Consider the following 12,394-nt stretch of genomic DNA (forward strand, 5'->3'; position numbering starts at 1 on the left):
TTTGCTCATCCAGGAGAGAGTGGGCATATGAAGAGGCTATGTTGAGCGTAAAAATGATAATTTGCTACAGTAGATTTATATGCTAGATTTAGAGTTATTTGGCAACTTTATTTGTGAATGATACAAACCTTAAGAATGTCTTAAATCAAAACAAATATGGGCTGCATGATGCGACGACAGGCTATTGATGATTTGAGAAAGTTGCAAAAAGAACTTGAGCTTTGTTCTTTGCCTCAGGCTGCACGCGCTGTTCTCTCATCATATTTTCATATTTTCCTCCTCGTTTTAGTGGCAACCATCAAAACTCTGCTTCCACACAGGATTGCATATAGAAGGAATGAAGGAGAAAGAGGAGGAGATGGAGACGCACCGTGGTGAGATATTCTCTAGCTAAAGGTAATGTGTCAGCCTATTCATTATGAAAATATAAAGAATGCCCTATTACTAGGCTATTCAAAATCAAATAAAATTCACTATAATTGTAGGCTAACTCTGGAAGCCGACCTGCACAATCAATTAACCAATAGCATCGCCTAGGCCTATACGTTCTCTCCCAGATTAAAGGATATAAATTTTGGAGCGTAGCACCAGACCATCCAGTATGCATAATACTACAGTCCAAACTCAAAGACGATTACTAGAATTTGGTGCATTTTGGAGTATTGGCTATGTATTGTATAACGGCACAATTGTTAATTTAATTCCGTTTTTTTGTTCGGGCTTGGGCTCATATATAGGCCTATGGTATTCACAAGCTCTAATAGTATGGGCCTTTTGAATGAATCAACACCTTAGAAAGTCCATTTTGATGTGTTAGGCTTTGAAACAACATCCACAATGAGCATGTTGTCCACTCAGTTTCAACCTGATGTTGAACTTCTTTCTTCAAATTGATCATCACAGTGAGGAGAGTTTTAAAAGCATGAGACTGTTTTGGTGATTAATGTTGGATTTGATTTTTGATTGCATTTGCATTGCTGTCAGAGAGGTTAGAGGGACAATAGAGCCCTGAGTACCAGGTCACTAGGACCTGATGGTCGTTAGAGCCCTGAGTACCAGGTCATTAGGACCTGATGGTCGTTAGAGCCCTGAGTACCAGGTCATTAGGACCTGATGGTCGTTAGAGCCCTGAGTACCAGGTCACTAGGACCTGATGGTCGTTAGAGCCCTGAGTACCAGGTCATTAGACCTGATGGTCGTTAGAGCCCTGAGTACCAGGTCATTAGGACCTGATGGTCGTTAGAGCCCTGAGTACCAGGTCATTAGGACCTGATGGTTGTTAGAGCCCTGAGTACCAGGTCATTAGGACCTGATGGTCGTTAGAGCCCTGAGTACCAGGTCATTAGACCTGATGGTCAAGTTAGTGAGTTGGGTACTACAAATGCAGTGCATAAGAGGAGATAACTCAACAGTCATGTGGAATTATTATTATTGTATTTTTTTTAGGGGGTAGACCAGCTTATTTATTGCAGATAGATTGTGTCTTCCATAAATGTAATTGTTTGCAACATTTCCAATCTTTGTAAATATATACAGTACCAGTCAAAAGTTTGGACACGCCTACTCATTCAAGGGTTTTTCGGTATTTTTACTATTTTCTACATTGTTGAATAATAGTGAAGGCATCAAAACTATGAAATAACACATATGGGATCATGTAGTAACCAAAAAAGTGATAAACAAATCAAAACATATTTTCGATTTTCCATTCTTTAAAGTAGCCACCTTTTGCCTTGATGACAGTTTTGCACACTCTTGGCATTCTATCAACCAGCATCACCAGGAATGCTTTTCCAGCAGTCTTGAAGGAGTTCCCATACAGTTGAAGTCGGAAGTTTACATACACCTTAGCCACCTTAGCCTATTTGAATAACATTGACACCCAAAGCACCTTGAAAAATGAATGTGTAACAATACTTATCAGAAGTCATGTTGCTTGATGCCGTTTGCCATCATGTTTCTGTCATCATTTAGAGTTAATGTACTGTATCTTGTTTAATGTTTACCAAACGCATTAGTGCTGAGCTTTGGCAGCATGCATTACAATTCAGAGAGAGAGAGACAGAGAAAGATAATTCTAATCTGATCGTCTTTCTCTCCACTTTCGATGGGCTTGTGTCCTTAATTGCATTGCTCTTCTCTCTCTCTCTCATTACAATTGACTTTGACTGCCGGTGTGGCAGTAATATGATCACCGCAACAGCCCTAACCATGACCATGGGTATGGAATTTGTACACCTTTACAAATGATGCTAGATATTGTGGCATTTTATTGTGGTATTTTACAATCTTTGGATAGAATTGAACTTTGTACGGTACATTGTTAGCATATCCTTGGCTGTCTGAGGTGAGGATCATGTCTAGCGCGTTTTAAATGAGGATGTTATATTGGATGACAGAGTGGCTCCATTCAGCCCACCTCCCCCTCCTCTGCTAGGCTCTATGGTATGCTGGGCAGGTGGCTCAGAGACAGAACCACTGACCTCAGGTGTCCTCATTAGTCTGGCCTTTTTTTAGACAGGAGCGGTAGTCCTTCACAGCTGCTGTCTTACAAGCTCACACACACCATGCCCACACACACATTTGTGCATTCGTCAAAAAAGTGTGTGTGTGTGTGTGTGTGTGTGGGCACAAATGTGTGTGTGTGTGTGTGTCAGTCAAAAACCTGAGCGGAGGAGACACACAGCGTGAAAGGAAGGGGAAAAGATGGCTATCAGTGTGAATGAGATCAGAGAATTCAGGTGTCTCATTGATACACTGAGGCTTCCACAGCCCATTCAGCATCTCAATTTACCTCACCTCTCCTCTTCTCTCAGCACCCTATCAATGTCGGCCTTCCAATCTCTCTCTCTCTCCCTCCCTCCGCCTCTCCCCTCTATCTTTTTCCCACCCACAGACTCCCCTCACCAACCCTAACTCAATACTGTCTCCTGCCAGGCTCCAGGCTCCAGTGGTCTAGTATGTACAGTAGAGCTGGAGATATGTCTATGAGAAGTTAGAGCACAGTGCCCTGCTGGGGAAAAAGGTCTGGACAAGAATCTCAGAAAGCCAAATTATTAGCCACAACACAACCGCTGAAACCTCTGGAAGGAGGCGGAGAGATGGAGGGTTAGATATACATGCCGAATGACGCGCTCTCGGGGGTCAACAACCACCCATATATAATACAAATGAACAGTAAACATTACACATTAGGAAGTTTCAAAACAATAAAGACATTACAAATGTTATATATATTATATATACAGTGTTGTAACAATGTACAAATGGTTAAAGTACACAAGGGAAAATAAATAAACATAAATATGGGTTGTATTTACAATGGTGTTTGTTCTTCATTGGTTGCCCTTTTCTTGTGGCAACAGGTCACAAATCTTGCTGCTGTGATGGCACACTGTGGAATTTCACCCATTAGATATGGAAGTTTATCAAAATTGGATTTGTTTTCGAATTCTTTGTGGATCTGTGTAATCTGAGGGAAATATGTCTCTAATATGGTCATACATTGGGCAGGAGGTTAGGAAGTGCAGCTCAGTTTCCCCCTCATTTTGTGGGCAGTGTGCATATAGCCTGTATTCATGTCTGCCTATGGCGGCCTTTCTCAATAGCAAGGCTATGCTCACTGAGTCTGTACATAGTCAAAGCTTTCCTTAAGTTTGGGTCAGTCACAGTGGTCAGGTATTCTGCCACTGTGTACTCTCTGTTTAAGGCCAAATAGCATTCTAGTTTGCTCTGTTTTTTTGTTAATTCTTTCCAATGTGTCAAGTAATTATCTTTTTATGTTTTCTCATGATTTGGTTGGGTCTAATTGTGCTGTTGTCCTGGGGCTCTGTGGGGTGTGTTTGTGTTTGTGAACAGAGCCCTAGGACCAGCTTGCTTAGGGGACTCTTCTCCAGGTTCATCTCTCTGTAGGTGATGGCTTTGTTATGGAAGGTTTGGGAATCGCTTCCTTTTAGGTGGTTGTAGAATTTAACGGCTCTTTTCTGGATTTTGATAATTAGTGGGTATCAGCCTAATTCTGCTCTGCATGCATTATTTGGTGTTCTACGTTGTACACAGAGGATATTTTTGCAAAATTCTGCATGCAGTCTCTCAATTTGGTGTTTGTCCCATTTGTCCCATTTTGTGAAGTCTTGGTTGGTGAGCGGACCCCAGACCTCACAACCATAAAGGGCAATGGGCTCTATGATTGATTCAAGTATTTTTTTGCCAGATCCTAATTGGTATATTGAAATTTATGTTCCTTTTGATGGCATAGAATGCCCTTCTTGCCATGTCTCTCAGATCGTTCACAGCATTGTGGAAGTTACCTGTGGCGCTGATGTTTAGGCCAAGGTATGTATAGTTTTTTGTGTGCTCTAGGGCAACAGTGTCTAGATGTAATTTGTATTTGTGGTCCTGGCGACTGGACGTTTTTTGGAACACCATTATTTTGGTCTTACTGAGATTTACTGTCAGGGCCCAGGTCTGACAGAATCGGTGCAGAAGATCTAGGTGCTGCTGTAGGCCCTCCTTGGTTGGTGACAGAAGCACCAGATCATCAGCAAACAGTAGACATTTGACTTCGGATTCTAGTAGGGTGAGGCCGGAAGCTGCAGACTTTTCTAATTCCTCTCTCTCTCTCTCTCTCTCTCTCTCTCTCTCTCTCTCTCTCTCTCTCTCTCTCTCTCTCTCTCTCTCTCTCTCTCTCTCTCTCTCTCTCTCTCTCTCTCTCTCTCTCTCTCTCTCTCTCTCTCTCTCTCTCTCTCTCTCTCTCTCTCTCTCTCTCTCTCTCTCTCTCTCTCTCTCTCTCTCTCTCTCTCTCTCTCTCTCTCTCTCTCTCTCTCTCTCTCTCTCTCTCTCTCTCTCTCTCTCTCTCTCTCTCTCTCTCTCTCTCTCTCTCTCTCTCTCTCTCTCTCTCTCTCTCTCTCTCTCTCTCTCTCTCTCTCTCTCTCTCTCTCTCTCTCTCTCTCTCTCTCTCTCTCTCCTCTGCTAAGTGCGAGTTTTGTGTAGAGTTTCCTTTTCTTGGTGATATCCTTTTTCTTCTATGCATGATTAAGGTTATTATTTTTATTTTCTTGTTGTGGTAGAATTAAGTACATTGTTTTTCGTTTCGAAATTACTCTGACTTTGGGGACGCCGTCCCTGTCACTTCGGCACGGCTTTAGGTGTGTTACTGAAGCTACTGTCACGGTGGAGGAGTTTCTGGTCGCCGCAGGATATGAAAATGTTGCTTATGCGTCACGGATGAATAAAGCGTTGGTGTTATTTCTTAAAGAAGAGTGTCTGTAGATCGTATGGTTGAGCATGGCGTACTTCTTAAAGAAGAGCCCCTTGTTGATCGGATGGTTGAGCATGGCGTACTTCTTAAAGAAGAGAGTCTTGTTGATCGGATGGTTGAGCATGGCGTACTTCTTAAAGAAGAGCCCCTTGTTGATCGGATGGTTGAGCATGGCGTACTTCTTAAAGAAGAGCCCCTTGTTGATCGGATGGTTGAGCATGGCGTACTTCTTAAAGAAGAGCCCCTTGTTGATCGGATGGTTGAGCATGGCGTACTTCTTAAAGAAGAGCCCCTTGTTGATCGGATGGTTGAGTATGGCGTACTTCTTAAAGAAGAGCGCCTTGTTGATCGGATGGTTGAGCATGGCGTACTTCTTAAAGAAGAGTGTCTGGTTGATCGGATGGTTGAGCATGGCATACTTCTTAAAGAAGAGAGTCTTGTTGATCGGATGGTTGAGCATGGTGTACTTCTTAAAGAAGAGTGTCTTGTTGATCAGATGGTTGAGCATGGCGTACTTCTTAAAGAAGAGCCCCTTGTTGATCGGATGGTTGAGTATGGCGTACTTCTTAAAGAAGAGCCCCTTGTTGATCGGATGGTTGAGCATGGCGTACTTCTTAAAGAAGAGTGTCTGGTTGATCGGATGGTTGAGCATGGCGTACTTCTTAAAGAAGAGCCCCTTGTTGGTCGGATGGTTGAGCATGGCGTACTTCTTAAAGAAGAGCCCCTTGTTGATCGGATGGTTGAGCATGGTGTACTTCTTAAAGAAGAGTGTCTGTAGATCGTATGGTTGAGCATGGCGTACTTCTTAAAGGAATGTTTATTCAAGTTACGTCGCTTTTTTCTCCATCAACAGGGGTAACAATTTCCATTGTACAGTCGTTTATTCCCAATGAGCTATTGGAGCGCCAGTTATTGCGGTTTGGGAAGTTTACAAGTTCAATTAAGATTGTCCTGTTGGGTTGCAAACACCCGGTGTTGAAACAGGTTATCACGTTTTGACGACAGGTGTTTATGTTTTTGGACTCACCGGAGCAGACTTTGGAGTTATCGTTTAAAGTCAAGTATGACAACAGAATGTATATGGCTTATGCTAGTACGGGTAGTCACCGCTGTTTTGAGTGTGGGGATGTTGGTCATAAGCGACATGCTTGCCCGAAAAGGGAGAAGGCCGAGGGAGGGGCGCGGGTGGTCATCGTAACGCCTGGGCCCATTGATGTAGGGAGAGGTGGACCGACAGCGGTAGAGCAGCCAAAAGCACCTGTTGCTGAGGAACAAGTTATCCGTGTTGAGGGCACGGAGTTGCAACCTGTATTAGAGGAAAATGTTATGCTACAGAAAAGTATTGTTGTAGAAGGTAAGGATGTATCTGAAGAGCCAGTTCCTCAGACTGGTGAGCAGGTGCCCAGTACGAGTGCTGGGGTAAATGAGGGGGTTCATGTGGAGCTAGGCTCCCAGGGAGTGGAGGAGATGCCCACTACGAGTAATGAGGTACAGGAGGGTTTTCATGTGGAGCTAGGCTCCCAGATAGTGGAGGAGATGCCCACTACGAGTGCTGGGGTTCATGTGGAGCTAGGCTCCCAGGGAGTGGAGGAGATTCCCACTACGAGTAATGAGGTACAGGAGGGTTTTCATGTGGAGCTAGACTCCCAGATAGTGGAGGAGATGCCCACTACGAGTGCTGGGGTTCATGTGGAGCTAGGCTCCCAGGTAGTGGAGGAGATGCCCACTATGAGTAATGAGGTTCAGGTGGGGCTAGTCTCCCAGGTAGTGGAGGAGAATGATGAGGTGCAAGTGGGGAGTGTTGAAAGGGGTGTGGTAGAGGGGAGTCAGTTGTCTGTGGTCTCAGCTGAGGATCAGGAGAAGGATATGGATATCTCTTTTGATATGATATCTGCTGGTGAGGACTCAGTTTATGATCTAGAGGAGGTAAATGAGTTTCTGGATCAAACTTTTGGGAAATCTGTCAAATTGGCAGATTATTTTGATGTTGATACATTTGTGAGGTCAGCTGTGATGTTACAGAAGACGGTGGGGTTAGACCAATTGAGTGAAAAGAAGCGGTTTTGCTTGAGGAAATGTGTTACTGCTGTTGCAGCAGCAAAAGGTGGTGGGAAACATGGTCAGGTTAAGAGAAGATTAAAATAATGATGATGATCATGCTTCATAGGGTGTTTTTTTTCTCCTTGGTTTCTCTGTGATTTCTTCTGCTTTTCTTTTATCTTTTCTATATGGAGGTACTAAGGGTTGGTTCTCTCAATATTTATGGGGGAAGGGACAGGAATACGAGGGCTTGGGTATTAGAAGTAATAAAACAGAAAAGGCTTAATGTAGTTTTCCTACAGGAGACACATAGTGATGAGGCTAATGAGGTTGACTGGGGTATGTGGTGGGAGGGGCAGCATGTAATCTTGTTTTCCTCAGGTTTAGGGGTGACTGTGGTATCTACAACAGAGATTGTTAAGGGTCGGGTTTTATTGGTCAAGGTGGATGTTATGTTTTTAAAATTATTTTTGAATGTTTATGCTCCTAATGAGGGTACAGAGCGTATTGCTGTATTTGATCAAATAAAGGAAACCTTAAGACAGTGTGACCAAGAGGGGTGTATGGTTTTAGGGGGGAACTGGAACTGTACAGTGGATTTTACTGTTGATCGCACCGCTGAAGAACCTCACCTGCGGTCAGCAACTTGTCTGTCTGGTTTATTAACTGAGTTTGAGCTTTCTGATGTGTGGAGAGTACGGAATGTGAAAGTTAGGCAGTACACATGGCTAAAAGTTAATGAAGGTTGTGTCAGTGCAGCAAGGTTAGACAGGTTGTATGTTTCTGAGCAATACTGTAGGGTAGGGTTGGAAGGTGTGCCATTACTCCTGTGGGTTTCTCTGATCATCATATTGTTACTGTTGATATTCACTTGTCCTGTCCACGAAGGTCATCACCTTACTGGTATTTTAATGTTAAAATTGTTACATGATGTCATGTTTTGTGAAAGGTTTGTGTTGTTTTGGAGAAAATGGAGTGTTACAAAAGGGAATTTTGAGTCCTTGAGACAATGGTGGGAGGTTGGGAAGGCCCAAATACGAGTATTTTGTCAACAGTATACTGCTCTGTCTTGTATTGAAGTAAAAGAGACTATCAGGGACATCAAATCTATTGAATTGAAGCTGCTCACTCAGAACGACCCTGGACTAGTCATGAACTTACAGGACAAGAGACAGGTCGTTTCTACATGAAAGATTGAAGGGTGCCTTGATTAGGTCTCGTTTCGCTTCCCTCAAGGATATGGATGCTCCTAGCACTTTTTTTAAAACCTAGCACAGTCAACATTGCAACGTAAACAGATGGTCTGCCTTCGTCTCCCTGATGGGAAGGTGACCACGGATGAGAGTGAAATGCGTCAACATGCCATGGATTTCTACTCTGCCCTCTATAAGGCGGAGGATTGTGACTCTCTGTGTACTGAACAGTTGTTACATGGACTTCCTCAATTGGGACCTGAGCAGAGAGCTGCTTTGGACTCTGACATTACTCTGCAGGAGCTGTCCACAGCAGTTATGCAGCTCTCAACAGGCCGAACCCCTGGCATCGATGGTTTACCATCTGAGTTTTCTAAGCACTTTTGGGGGTCTGTTGGGGTGAATTTTTATGAAGTGGTGTGTGAATCCTTTCATGAGGGTTCTCTTCCTTTATCCTGTCAACGTGCAGTGCTTTCACTGTTGCCAAAAAAGGGGGATTTGGCTCTCATAAAAAATTGGAGAACTGTTGCTTTGCTGTGCGCAAAATATAAAATTGTATTTAAATGTCTCTCAAACAGGTTGAAAGAGTATCTGGGATTGTTGGTCCACAAGGACCAGTCTTACTGTGTACCTGACCACTCTATTGTTGACAACTTGTTTCTGATAAGAGATGTTTTAGACATGTGTAAACTGTCTGATGTAAATGTGGGTTTACTTTCTTTGGATCAGGAGAAGGCTTTTGATCGTGTGGACCACCAGTACTTGTTTAAAACAATGAAAGCCTTTGGGTTTGGGGATGTTTTTTTAGTCTTGGATGAGTTTATTGTATGCTGGGGCCTCGTCTATGGTGAAGGTGGGGGGTGGTTTGAGTTGCCCCATCCCTGTCCAAAGGGCATCAGGCAGGGATGCCCAATTTCAGGGCAGTTATATAGTCTGGCAATTGAACCAATGCTTTGATTTTTAAGAGCGAAGCTTACAGGTTTCTCTGTGCCAGGTGTAATGAAGGGTCCCACGATAGCACTGTCTGCGTATGCAGATGACATGACAGTTTTTATTACAGGGGGTGAGGATGTTAAGGTTCTCTCAAATGCTTTAAAGGTGTATGAGGGGGCCTCCTCAGCTAGAGTCAATTGGGAAAAGAGTGAATCACTGTGGGCAGGTCAGCTTCAGACGGGGTCTGCTCCACGGTTATCAGGGGGGCTTCAGTGGGGCAGAGAAGGGATGAAGATATTGGGGATTTTGCTAGGCTCCGATGTCTTTCAGAAAAAGAACTGGGAGGGTGTAGTGGAGAAAGTGTGAGCCAGACTGTCAAGGTGGAAATGGGTTCTGCCCCAGCTGTCTTATAGGGGAAGGGTCCTGGTAGCTAATAATCTTGCTGCCTCTACCCTGTGCCACAGACTAATGATTTTACTGCCACCGGGGGGGTCTGTTACAAGAGCTTCAGAGGACCCTTGTGAATTTCTTCTGGCCTGGACAACACTGGATTAAAGCTGCGGCCCTGTACCTGCCACTGCACGAGGGTGGGCAAGGCCTGGTGGACATTTCCTCTAGGATCATGGCTTTCCGGCTTCAAGGAGCCCAGAGACTGTTGTACAGTGACGGTTCTAGCTGGGTCGACACAGCCTATACTTTGATGAGGAGAGCAGGCTGTTTGGGCTTAGACAAGCACATTTTTCTCTTAAAGCTGGAGGGGTGTGATTTGTCTGTTCTAACTCCATTCTATGAGTCTGTCATGCAGGCTTGGAGAGTTCTTGACAAGTCCCGTAAGGCCGGCATGCTACCAGGGATGTGGCTTTTTGAAGAGCCCCTTTTTTTACAACACTGCCATCCAGTCCTGTGCTCTGGGTTCAGCCAGCCTACGTTCATGCCTGTTAGGTGTGGGGTGTACCAAGCTGGGTCATTTGATGCAGTGCAGGAGCAGATTGTTGGAGGAGCTGGGAGAAAGAGCAGGGATCCGGTAATCTCGCTTACTGAGGAAGGTCGTCGCTGAGGTCTGTGACACCTTGCCAGTACCTTATCTGCAGTATGTGACTGACACTTCCAATTCTGATCGGTGGACGGAGGGTCTGTATTATGTGTTCCCTGCACTGATTGTTAGTGCTGCGGTGGGGGCATTCGAGGACAATGTGGGGATGCTGCTTTCCTTCGATACCCCAGAGCTGGGGGAGTTCAAGGAGGTTGGAAAGAAGGCCATGTACAAAATATGTGTAAAAGTGTCCCATGCCTCTTCCCTGGAAGGGGTCAAATCAACGAGGCGGGTGTGTTTGGTCCAGGTGCATCCCCAAAAGGCTGTTGGCGATCACCATACACACTGCCTATTGAGAAGAGGACAGCTGATCTCCAATGGAGGATAATACATGGAGCTATAGCCACCAATATGTATCTGGTACTGAGTGAAGTGCAAACTCTGGCACATCTGTTCTTACAGTGTCCCAGGTTGGTCGGGATGATTGACCTGATCACTTTTTGTTTCTCAGCTCTGGGAGAGGTTTTCTCTTCCCAACTGTTTATATTTGGGCTAAAGTACAGGTTTAGTCAAAAGGGTGTAGTTGAGGCCTCCCGTGTGGCGCAGTGGTTAAGGGCACTGTACTGCAGCGCCAGCTGTGCCACCAGAGACTCTGGGTTTGCGCCCAGGCTCTGTCGTAACCGTCCGCGACCGGGAGGTCCGTGGGGCGACGCACAATTGGCCTAGCGTCGTCCGGGTTAGGGAGGGGTTGGCCGGTAGGGATATCCTTGTCTCATCGCGCACCAGCGACTCCTGTGGTGGGCCGGGCGCAGTGCACGCTAACCAAGGTTGCCAGGTGCACGGTGTTTCCTCCGACACATTGGTGTGGCTGGTTTCCGGGTTGGATGACCACTGTGTTAAGAAGCAGTGCTGCTTGGTTGGGTTGTGAATCGGAGGACGCATGACTTTCAACCTTCGTCTCTCCCGAGCCCGTACGGGAGTTGTAGCGATGAGACAAGATAGTAGCTACTAAAACAATTGGATACCACGAAATTGGGGAGAAAACGAGGTAAAATAAATTTAGTGTTAGGGGCAGCTAAATTAGCGATATGGAAGACCCGAAAGAACAGGGGTCTGTGGATGTGGTGGGAATGCTGGAGGGAATGTTGGCAGCAAGACTGAGGGTTGAGTCTGCGTATTATAAACTGGTCAACAATATTGATCTGTTTTTGAGTATATGGGGTATTCAGAGGCTGTTGTGTTTAGTTACCGTGGAGGAGGATTTGGAGTTGTGTTTTTAATTGATGTGTAACTGTGGTTTTGTATGAGTATTTATTGTGTTGTGGGCTCCCAGACCCAATAAAGATTATTTCAACTTTCTCTCTCCCTGAATAAATAATACCTAACCACTAGGCTCTCTTCTAGACCTGAAAGGATCGGTTAGGTTGCACCTTGTGATTCACCTTGGCATCTGATTTTCTGGGGTTGCTTGAACCTATCCAATCATTTCCGACTTACAGGAAAGTCTAGGAGAGTCTATGGAATTCAGCATCGCTCTCCCAAACCTGTTTGTGTATGTGTATGTTTGTGTATGTGTGTAGGGCACAGAGAGTGGTTGGAGATTGCATTTGCATATTCAGTGCTCTGAGGCCGCTGCCTATTCCAGCATCTCTCTACGTGTTTGAGGATATGTGTTTCACACACAGCTTTGTTAGTGGCAGGCACAAAAACAGATGTGTGTAAATGAGTGCATGCTCTCCGGTTTTTTATGCAGGCATTTTTTTGCAGGCATTCTATTTCATATGGCTGCTGTGCTGTAGTGTATGAGTGTAGAGAGATGGCGTAGAGAGTGTATGAGTGTAGAGAGATGGTGTAGTGAGTGTATGTGTGTAGAGAGATGGTGTAGAGAGTGTATGAGTGTAGAGAGATGGCGTAGTGAGTGTATGAGTGTAGAGA

General features: G+C 44.8%; 1 protein-coding gene across 2 annotated transcripts in view; it reads right to left on the minus strand.

Moving 5' to 3' along the window:
* Positions 1 to 12,394, minus strand: part of olfm2a (olfactomedin 2a) — a 99,869-nt gene that overhangs the window by 9,970 nt on the left and 77,505 nt on the right. The gene's annotated exons all lie outside the window — the stretch shown is intronic.

The sequence above is a fragment of the Oncorhynchus mykiss genome, chromosome 12 (genome assembly GCF_057628025.1).
Source record: "Oncorhynchus mykiss isolate SJ-2025 chromosome 12, ASM5762802v1, whole genome shotgun sequence".
Lineage (NCBI taxonomy): Eukaryota > Metazoa > Chordata > Actinopteri > Salmoniformes > Salmonidae > Oncorhynchus > Oncorhynchus mykiss.